Below are 11777 nucleotides of genomic sequence, written 5' to 3' on the forward strand. Positions count from 1 at the left end.
ATTACTCATTTTTATTTAAATTGAAGAGCAAAAGCACATGTTAAAATAAAGATAATGCAAATATAAAAGCCTCTGGGTCTTGCTCCCGTATACTTGGAAGGACTGCTTACTTATACAGTCATTGAACATTACTATTCAACTTTTGTTCTGTTGGACTTACACAATTTTACTTCTTTGTGTTTGTTAGCATGCCTTTTGGCTGTTGTAGTCTCTGGGCTGCACCATATATCAGAATTTTCATCATTGGCATGGGGGGGGGGTGAAGTCTGGCTCCTGATTTCCCATTTTCTGTTTTCATATTTGAAGGTGTCGAGTTCTAAATGTCCTTCGTGGCTCTATTTTTTTTATTGCTGTAATCTCTGCCCCTGCCGATTTAAAGCTTATCTGAACATTCAAGTAATGCACATGATTTGAGAATGTGTTTTTATTAGCAAGTTATTTATTTAACAGCTATGTCAGCTGTGGCTCGGTGTCCTGCACTCTAAGAAATAAAACGTTGGATTTAATTGACAAAGTTAAGGCAATCTTTTCCACAAAACCTGGTCAATTAAACATAAATCAATATGGTTGTTATCTGCAATTTCAATGGTGATGTATATCAGAAGTGAAATTGTTCTATAAAAGCAACAGCTTTCCTTTCATTGTTACTATTTAACACCATTAATTAGAATTTAAACACTTTGTTCATTTTATTAACTGTATTGCTTTAGGTTCAATTGACAATATTAATTTGAATTTAATGGCACCATTTAGATTGCGTTTTGGACCTAATTAATTTGATTAATTATGATTTAATTAATAGTTTCATCTATATGCTAAATGTTTAGGTATCAACAAAACAAGTCTAGAAAGGTTCCTGAGTTGTCATCTATACATTGTAATTAGGTGTTTGGACCTTTCAGAGGTCTTCAGCAAAGGTCTAACGCTTAACTACAGAGTACAGGTGACAACTCAAAAACCTTTTTACACTTGCTCACGAGTTACCATTTATAACATTCAAGATCCTTGCACTTCAATAGAAAACTCTTACACTAAAGCTTACATAAAGTGTAAATGCAAAAAAAGGGTGCTGCATCAACAACTTTATTTACGGTGAGCCTTGACAAGGCAAAGCTTCTACAGGGAACAACACTGCATAAGGCAATATTAAATGCTTAAAGTGCATGACCAAAATTTAAACATTGGAAACAACTTTCCGAGTTTCAACAAAGTGACATTGTAGTGTGCCGTAAGATGTCAAATTCAATACAACTGTGATTATAGTCAGATCTGCAGATTTACCACAGCAACTTTTTTTTTTTTCTTTTTTTTTTCTTCCTTTTTCTTCTTTACCAAGAAAGAGCCAAAAATCTGCACAAAACTGCATATTATGATGGTATTTATCCCACGACAGCTGAAGTTTTCCTCCAAAAAAACTTGAAAAAACCTTCGCTAATTTCATGTTGATTTGTGTGTTTGTGAAATATTGACTGTAGTACTGTATGTGGGCTTCAGTATCTAACTGGCACACTAAGAACAACAAGAAACATAATCAGTTCTGTATTCTGGTACATGTGTTTCACTTTTAGTTTTAGAAAGCCAATCAAACTGAGATCCTTCTGCTAATGTTTGTCACTTTTCCTAGGTGGCTCCTGAGGAGGAGATGGCAAAGGATGCTACAAAGATAAGTGTGAGTTGCGAACAATATCTGCAGTTATTTTCACCAGAAAGCCGTTATGTTTGCCTTGGTGTTAGAAGACTCAAAATGCTTATGATTACATTTAAATTTCTTGTTCTGCATGATCCACAGAGGTTGTGCTTATGCTGTATTGCACACAGCGATGTGATTTTCAGTCGTTGCAGCTCGCATGGTGGGTGAACGCTCCAGACGGTGCATTAACACGTTCACGAAAAACCTCGATGGCTCTGCAGAAGCACAGCGTCAGGCAAAGAGCAGGCAGCGCTGCTGCTCGTGGGTGGTTAAGTGTCCTCCCCATGGGGGAGTGGCCCCTGAGGGCATCATCTGCAAATTTTAATAAACACTACTGAAACTTTGTGGCTGCAGCACCAGATCTCAGTAAAACAGAGTAGAAAAGGAAGGGTGGGAAGTCAGCAGATCTTTTTATATCTCCTCTGGTATTCCCCCTGGCAAATGGAAAAATAGGTGAGCCTTTTATTGAAAGAAGCAGGACAGTATAGAGTAACTCAACATTTTGACTTTTTTCTAATTACCTGCAGAAGTGAGCAGACTGCAGGACCGACTGCATGTTATCTCTACATAAACTTATTCCCCTAGCCTTATCTCTTTCCACTGACTTTATAATTTACCACAGCAACTTAAAAATCACTGTATAATGCAATTACAGTACAGAAAATAGTTAAGTGACACAAAAAGGTAAAAACGATTTAGTCCCCAGTTCCAAAAATCGGATTCAGAATTATAAGTTTTCTATTATATAATAAATTTTACAATAAAAAAATGCATATAGCAAATCTCAAAATATTCTTAATTAAATGCTAAGACCAAAAATCCAGTACTTAACTTGAGTACAGGTGACAACCTTAGAACCTTTTCACATTTGTTTGCACATACACTTTAACATTTATAACACTCAAGATCCTTGACCTACAATGGAAACCTGGTACACGAGAACTAATATGAAGTGTAAATACAAAAAAAAAAAAAAAAAAAATTGTGTTGCTTTAACAACTTGAACAAAAGCCTTCAATGAGGCAAAGCTTAAACAGGGAAACAACACTGCATAATGCAACATTAAACGAAGTGTGTAAAATAAAATGTAAACATCTGAAACAACTTTCCAGTTTCAACTAAGTGACAGTGTAGTGAGGAGTAGGATGATTTCAGGATCTACAGTTGTAGGTCTGCAATGGCTACAGTCTGCAGAATTACCACAGCAACTCAAACTGAAGAAAATGTTGTGAAACAAGAAAATATATCCATCTGCGTAATTTTGTCCTCAGTTCCAAAAACTCAGTTTCTGAATTATGTTTTCTTTTCCACAATCAAAAGAGTAAATCTCCTAAATATTAAAAACTATGACAAAATATTTACAAACAAGGATCAACATATATATATTTATAAACTTTTAAACAGTAAAACAGAGCACTTATTTTGGGAGACATTTCAATCTAGAAGAGTCATTGCGTCTCCTTTTGGCAGAGTTTGTTCTTCAGCACTTGTATTTTGTTAGACAGTTTTTTGTCTTCCAGCCCCATGAGCACCTTCTGGAAGAACTCAAATGTGTAGCGAAGTGGCTTTGGGTAACTCAGATTGAGGCAGTAAATTAGCCCAAACAAAAGTGCACACCCGCTCGCCACATCGTGAAGATCCTGCAAGACTGTGCATCTCTCGATAATGATGCCAACATCTTCAAGGGAGTAATCAGGCTGTGCTCCTTCATGGATTATTTTATAAACACGCCAAATCCATCCTCTCAAGCTCTTCAGCTTCCATCACGTTGAAATCCTGAAAAGGACAGAAATATTTTAAATCCATTGTATTTTGGTCCTTGCATCATCTATCTATTCACTCCATTTTAGTTAAAATGGTCCACACTATCTTAATTACACATATCCCTGAATGAGATTGAGGAGAACAGACCAAAGAAAAATGTGGATTTAAGACTATCACCAAATAAAGACCAAGAAGAAGATACATGAAACATGGACAGAGGGCAGAAGGAGTATGCATTAATAATATTATCAATATTCTGCTGACCAGGGTCATTTTCTTTAGTTTCGCATAAAACAATGTAAGTGAATGGAAACAAAATCCTAGTATTTCCCATGCACTTTATTGTTGTAAGCTAATTTAAAGAAAACTGATTACTGCCTGAACAGGAGAATGCCTGGGCTTGTTTAGAAAATACATTTTTCAACTTACAAAACTCTGGGAATTATGACAGTCAAAATTTTACTGAGGGGTGGAATATCCCTTTAAAAATAAACTTACCATGTACTCTTTGATGAGATTTTCAGGGTTCTCATTCAGGTATATAATCACAGCTTTAAGGATGCATTCACGCTTCACTTCGATTCGGGAACTCTAAACAACAACACATGCAGCGCAATTACTTTTTTGAAGTTTTTAGAGACCCCCACAGAACTTAAGTCAATTTTTATTGTTTTTTAACCAATTCATAATTGTTTAAGTAATTTTAAACATGCTTTTTGCAAGCAAGTAGTTTTTTGTGTTAGACAATGAGAAGCTTACCAATTCATTCCCATAAAGATTATAAGTTATGAGTCCAATTACACTGATTGCGATACATTGGGTCGTGGAAAATGCAGCTTTAGCGTGGTGTACCACCCGAAAGAAGGAAGATAAGTGTTGTTGCATAGGAGTGCTGTTCAAAGGAATCAAAAACATTTTGATAGAGATTTCCAAAAATTAATGACAAAAAACTACACACTGTCACGTTAATATGAGGTATGCGGGCTACCACCACATTTGCAGTATTTATACCAAGTTTGAGTGAAAAAAAATAATCTACTGTGTCACTGAGTTGTGGCGAAATGTGAAATGTTGTCTGCCTTTGTCTTTTCTCAGTGTAGCTAATTATTCCTTTGGACAATTAATGAGTAACAAAAAAAGAAAAGAAAAAAGCTACAATGCCAGCAACGGCACTTATGGCCTCTAGGGGCATGAGTTACTTAGTTCTGCTTTGTGTCAGGACCAAGTCCAGAATATAAGCCAAAAGCGAGATGAGAAGTATAACGCAGGAGAGAACAAGCATAAAATGACCCAAGAAAGTTAAAAATACAGGTTAATAACCAGACCTGAGATCAACCTGCAACTAATCTATTAGTTACAGAACATTATAACAAGACAGAATACCTGTGAAATTGCAGACAACGCTGCTGTGATCCGCCGCGCTGTTTCCCCTCCTTTTTTTCGTAGAATCTTCATCAACTGGTCAGAGTACTGGTCAAGACTGCTCATGAATGTGGACAGCAGTGGAACTGTGGTGATAACCTAAAAGACCAAATAAGAGAATTCAAAATGTAAAATTGCGTATTAAGGAAAAAGTAAATAATATGAAAGCATTAGGTACCTTCAACATGCACTTTTGGAGCACAGCTCAAATCTCCGCAGCTCCAAATTCCACAACCAGCAACCTGAGAGAAAAAGAAAAACAGAAAAAATTAATCGTGTACAGTGAGACACATGCAAAGGGGTAGCACAGAGATGGTCTAAACTTAAGAACAATCCTGTTTCTTTTAAAATGTATTAATAATACAAGTTAAATTTCAAATGCTCCAAAATTTCTATTACTCATTTCATAAATCTGTTCCTGTGAGCACGTTTACCATTATATACCGGAGCAGCCCAGTCTGTGAACGTGACCCACTTGCCCCCAAAAATAAAATCAAGTATACTGGGTGGCTAGTGCTCCGTTTGTATCGGTTTGTGCTGGTAAAATCATCGTTTGTATCGCTAGGTGTCAAAGATATTACACTTTTATTTAATAGGTCATTCAGAGTCCCCCCCCCCAAAGCAACACGAAAATGGCCCAAAATAGGTCAAAACATGCCACAAAATGCTCGGGTGCGAGCGAGCATTTCCTACGACTTCTACATCACCCGGACGCTCACTCGCGCCCGTAAGCACGGGGAGCGTGCTCGACGCCCGTGACGTCATCGCGGAAAAATAAAACATTAATAACCGGTTAACCGTAGCAGCACAAATGTTCATTTTACCGGCAAACAAGCACTAACCAAGCAGAGCATTTTGTGGCATGTTTTGGCCTATTTTTGGCCGTTGTCGTTTTGCTTGGGGGGGGGCTCTTCAACTCTCAATGACCTATTAAGTAAAAGTCCAATATCTTTGACACCGTAGCAAACAAACGGAGCAATAACCACCCAGTATACTTGATTTTATTTTTGGGGGCAAGCAGGGGTCACCTTCAGAGGTCTCTTTGAGACTTGATGCGCTACGCAGCTAGCGGTTCTCTTCAGTGAAACAGAGTATGGACTCGTCGACAATCACTGCACATGTATCCCAATTCTTGTTCGGGCTAACGTTCTCCTAACTTGATAGTGCAATAAAACAAATAAAATAAGTGTGCTATTCGGAGTTCGAATGAAATTTTAAACGCAGATGGGACAATATGCAAATGAATGTTTCCAATGCTAGCAAAATGCTACAACCTACAGAACACATACTGCCCACATATTTACCGGAAAAATATACGCCATATATTATCACAAAGTACTAGTTAAATTATATTCTATTAAAAATAGGAAGAAATTACCTTAACTCCAACGGATGAATCGTGATTAATCCCTCTTTCCAGACACGTGGCCAAAGCACACTGTGGCGTCGATGAAGAAGGTCAATGCGTATGCGCGAAGATTTTTTTTTCATTCTCTGCGCATGCTCAGAAAGGATGTGGAAAGGGCTCTTTGGATTTAATTAAATGTGTTCAATAAATTGGAAATATCAATATTATTTAACATTAAAACGGTATAGAATTAATTAAATCAAATTTAAAAATATTAATTACACCCATAAGATTAACAATTTTAAGTATATTGAACATAAAACTAAGAATTAATTTAAAAAAAGCCCATGTTTCATTTCTTAGAGTGTGTGTGCAACTTCACTTTGTTTTGATTTAGTTTCATTTGCACTTGTTTTTTACTTTTTTATTTTCACTTACTTTACCTTCGGCTCTCTTCCACAGCGTGTCTTTATTCTTCCTTCTCTCTCACCAACCGGTCGCGACAGATGGCCACCCCTCCCTGAGCCTGGTGCTGGTTAGGGTTTCTTCCTGTTAAAAGGGAGTTTTTCGTCCCCACTGTCGACAAAGTGCATCCTCATAGGGGGTCGTATGATTGTTGGGTTTTTCTCTATGTATTATTGTAGGGTCTACCTTACAATATAAAGGCAATTGTTGTTGTGATTTGATGCTGTATAAATAAAACTGAACTGAATGTTTACCGTTGGTGACGAGTGGGTCCCGTGCTGCTCGTCTCACTGTGTCCATAAACTGATGCATCTCCACACAGACACAAAAAGAGACACCAGCAGTGTCGAGCTGTGATTGTCAGCGTGCTATTCTATCATGGGTACATCATCATCAGCGGCTGTAGCTCAGGAGGTAGAGCAGGTCATCTACTGATCGGAATGTTGATGGTTCCTCCAGTCTGCATGTCAAGTATCCTTGATACTAACCCCAAGTTACTCTCCGATGCATTTATCGGAGTGTGAATGCACTTAGAAAGCACTATGTATAGAGAAAGTGCTTGTGAGAATGGGTGTGATTGGGTGAATGTGGCATGTTGTATACTCCGGGAGAGTAGAAAAGCGCTATATAAGAATCAGTCCATTTACCATCTAAACTTTGTATCGGGGCATTTAAATTCTGGTGTGCTGGTTAAGAAGAATTTGTTCTGGAACATACTTAAAAATGGTTCTTTTATGTGAAAGAACATCTTCTCCCATCTAGATGATCAAGACCTGAACCTGTTTCTGTCAGAGGTTTTCATAATGAACTCATTGTTGCACCTGTGTCATAAACGCTGCAGGACACTGCTCCTCCCTCTCTCTGTCACTCTTCATCAGAGATGGGTAATCCGATTACTTTTTTCAAATAACGAGTAAAGTAAGGGATTACTATTGCAAAAACGGTAATTAGATTACCTTTACTTTCCCGTAGGAACGCTGCGTTACTGCGTTACTAAAACTGTGATTTTTTTGCGAGAATGTCTCATGTAAGCAAGTGCTACGTTTGTGACAACAGCTGTGTGCAGATCAACAGTGGATCATATATCGAGTATGGGAGAGAGTATGAGCGTGCAGCGTTTAAAGTGTGGAAGTACTGACCTTACTTTAAGTTTGATTCCATAAAAAGTGACAGAAACATTAGCGTCCATTAGCATTGTGCGTGGGAAGAAAACTTATTTTTACAGCGAAAAAACCCCCCCTAAACTTCCAAGCAAGCACCGAGTGCGCTACCACGTAATGGGAAATTCACAGAGAAACTGCCGTATCCTTCCACTGACCGCTGCGGCACACCTGCACCAGGGTAAACCTCCGCCTACTCCACTCCTGCTTTACAGGTGAAAACAGAGCAACAGGACCGCTAGTCTTTGATTTATTTATTTTCTGCTGTGTTTTACTTGCATCTATTTGAAAGACTGAGTGTAAACACAAAAAAAAATTATGTGCTGGAATGTGCAGAAAATAGGTTTAAATATTAAACAAATTTCTTCCAGTCAGTGAATGTTGCATATAATTACATTTTTGCTTGATGCATGAAGTTAAAAGATTAAAACTAATAAAAAAAGTTTTAAAAAGGGACTTTTCCATTTGATTACATTCTGTATGATGGATTATGTAGAAAAAGTAGAATTGGGCTGAGAGATCTATCGCTTTATCACCTATTCAGGTTGTAAATCGTGTTTTTTAAAAAGTAACTGAGTAACTAAGTAATTAATTACTTTTGAAAATAAGTAATCAGTAAAGTAACAGGATTACTTTTTTGGGGAAGTAATCAGTAATTAGTTACTGATTACTTTTTTCAAGTAACTTGACCAACACTGCTCTTCATGCATTCATATTCCATGGCTGCACGCTGTTAACTTTCTCTCATAGTTTTTGCTTTTCCTCTAGGTTCTGTTTCTCCCTGTGTACACTTCAGCTCTCTCTGCCTGGAGCAGCATATTTCTGATCTGCCCCTTGAACCTTCTAGGTCTTTGTGTGCTGTTACTCACTTCCTTTCTCTGCTCCACTCACCCCAGCCAGGCGAAACAGACCATTCCCATCCTGAGCCTGTTCCAGCTGGAGGTTTCTTTCTCTTCAAAGGGAGTTTCTCCTCTCCTCTGTTGGCCATTATGTAAGCTGAGGTACTCACCTTCTCTAATGTGGACCAGAAGCCTGTTTAGTGCTGATTATGTTTTATCCAAGTGCTAAATGAGTGGATTTAACTGGAAAATTATATTTCTTAAATTCAGTTCAGCCTTACCTATCTGAAAGGGGGTTGGGTGGGGTGGATGTTTACCTGGCCCTATGTGCACCAACAGAAGATTCTGGGTGGATGTTAAGAGGCTAAAAGCAAAAACAGCACAGGATGTAGAATGCTGGGTAACCTCCTGCTAACAGAACAAATTCAGGTCTCTTTGCAACTGAGCGAGGTTTTTCCGACGATGCTGTCCAACACGATGTTCGAGTATCTCTCACAAGTAAATAAGCTCTGAGATCTGGTGACTGTAAACAGCAATGAGGCTTTTTGGGATATATTTGGAGGAAAAACTACTGCACTTATTATACTTTAGACTCATTCATTAGGTGAATAACAGGATGATTTTGCCTTTTTTTCCCAGTGTATTTACAGTGAACACGCTGACTCTCAGCTGCTTCTTATATAAATGCAAATATGCTCTTGCGGTTCTGATCACACAGCATCAGTGCTTTCCTTTTGTCACATCTTTTGTGGTGTTGTGCAAAGCTAACATGCAACAGGGCATAATTACAGATTCGAGTATGTTAATAAAGGAGCGAGCGCTGATTTAGCTAAGAGGCTCACTGTGTACCGTTTAAAGCCGAGTTTCCCTCGTTTGAATATTCATCACAGTCACACTCAGATGAAGATGAAACGGCCTCATTGTTCATCAGCAGTGGCGGCGTGCCGGCTCGTTCATGTTATGCACATATTAATGATGAGGACAATTCTCTTCGAGTGATTCCTAATCTGTTGACAAGAAGTCTCTGCAGGCCCTTCAGTCAGTTTGATGCAGATGATGATGGTGATAATGTTTTATCTATAAATCCCCCTGAGAGGGGAGCTGGAAGTCCTTTACTCAAATTTTAGACTCGTAAAAATTCCAAAAAAAAAAAAAAAATCGGATCAAACAAGACTTTTTACTATTACGAGTACAAAGCAACATGTTTCCACACTTTTTTTTTCTGATAGATGGAGAATTATAACGTGCACATCTCAGGGAATTACCGTCATTCACCGGCATCATTTATTCATTAAGGCATGAAAAGAGATGGGTTGCAAATTTGTTTGCAGATATGCAGCTGACCTGTGATGTATTTACATTTATTAAATGCATCAATCTTTTGTTTTCTTTTAGAAGGAAAGGTCACAGGTTAATCTCATCATGCAATCTCTTTTATTAAACCAAGACAAAAATGAAGCTTTGGGGTAACACCGTGTCCTCTGCTAATGCATGGAGCCATTTATTTCTGACATAAAATATATTTTTCCATTTGAGAATAGAATTTGTAGTGATGTGTTCAAGGTCGAGAGCAGCTCATTGTTGGCTGGATTTCTTATTTCTTTTGCAGAGAGATATCTGAGATATCCATTTTTACTACATTCTTTCTGTTTCACCTCCATCATTAACTGAGTAAAATTATATTCAAATACACTTTTTATGCTATTGTCAAATGAAAATACCCAAACTTGAAACGCAGACTGTGTTTGTACCTGATATATCAAACCGATGGTTTTAAATACATATTCATATTTTACTCTCACAGTCCAGGCGCAGTATGTTTTTAGCACTTTGGATGAATGCATTTTGACTTCTCTGTATGTGAAGCAGACAGCAGCTCAGTGGTGTCAGAACTGAGGCTGCGGTATGCAAACTGTGATCCAGATTCGACCGTTTCCACAACTATTTTTATCGCTCGCTAATTAGCGAGACTTTAATTTCTGCTCCGTCCTCCAGACGGACCACAGGGGGTTTAACACTCCACAACCTGACGCGCCCCACTCCTCCCCTTGCCTCCACCTCCATCATCGTGTCGGTGGTGATGACTAACATCGAGCAGTAAGTTTAATAGCAATTGCAGGTGAAAACTTAATAAACACATGTTGTAGCAATTAGAAAGTTGTGAAATGCAATAGATCAGGATTTGTGGGTACAATAGCAACTAAATATGTGGGTGGCTGTGGCTGTGGCTACAATGTAGCTTGCCATCACCAGTGTGTGAATGTGTGTGTGAATGGGTGGATGACTGGATATGTAAAGCGCTTTGGGGTCCTTAGGGACTAGTAAAGCGCTATACAAATACAGGCCATTTACCATTTACCATAAATATGACTCTCTGTATTTGTGAGGATGATCAGTGAGAGCATGTACGCCCAGGCAGAGTTACAGTGGGGCAAAAAAGTATTTAGTCAGCCACCGATTGTGCAAGTTCCCCCACTTAAAATGATGACAGAGGTCAGTAATTTGCACCAGAGGTACACTTCAACTGTGAGAGACAGAATGTGAAAAAAAAATCCATGAATTCACATGGTAGGATTTGTAAAGAATTTATTTGTAAATCAGGGTGGAAAATAAGTATTTGGTCACCTCAAACAAGGAAAATCTCTGGCTCTCACAGACCTGTAACGTCTTCTGTAAGACGCTTTTCTGTCCCCCACTCGTTACCTGTATGAATGGCACCTGTTTGAACTCATCATCTGTATAAAAGACACCTGTCCTCAGCCTCAAACAGTCAGACTCCAAACTCCGCCATGGCCAAGACCAAAGAGCTTTCGAAGGACACCAGGAAAAGTATTGTAGACCTGCACCAGACTGGGAAGAGTGAATCTACAATAGGCAAGCAGCTTGGTGTGAAAAAATCAACTGTGGGAGCAATTATCAGAAAATGGAAGACATACAAGACCACTGATAATCTCCCTCGATCTGGGGCTCCACGCAAGATCTCATCCCGTGGGGTCAAAATGATCATGAGAACGGTGAGCAAAGATCCCAGAACCACACGGGGGGACCTGGTGAATGACCTGCAGAGAGCTGGGACCAAAGTAACAAAG

General features: G+C 38.6%; 1 pseudogene across 1 annotated transcript; it reads right to left on the reverse strand.

The window, feature by feature from the left end:
- Positions 1-2289: 2289 nt before the first annotated feature.
- LOC146717059 (uncharacterized) lies at positions 2290-6335 on the reverse strand (annotated as a pseudogene). The gene is made up of 4 exons (XR_014915671.1): positions 6255-6335; positions 4838-4975; positions 3953-4045; positions 2290-3466 (listed from the first exon to the last, which is right to left on the reverse strand). The product of XR_014915671.1 is annotated as an uncharacterized LOC146717059 (transcript).
- Between the last annotated feature and the right edge of the window lie 5442 nt (positions 6336-11777).

Source organism: Copadichromis virginalis, linkage group LG2, assembly GCF_057382275.1.
Source record: "Copadichromis virginalis isolate Kocher_CV1m ecotype Utaka linkage group LG2, C_Virginalis_male_GT1.1, whole genome shotgun sequence".
NCBI classification, from domain to species: Eukaryota; Metazoa; Chordata; class Actinopteri; order Cichliformes; family Cichlidae; genus Copadichromis; species Copadichromis virginalis.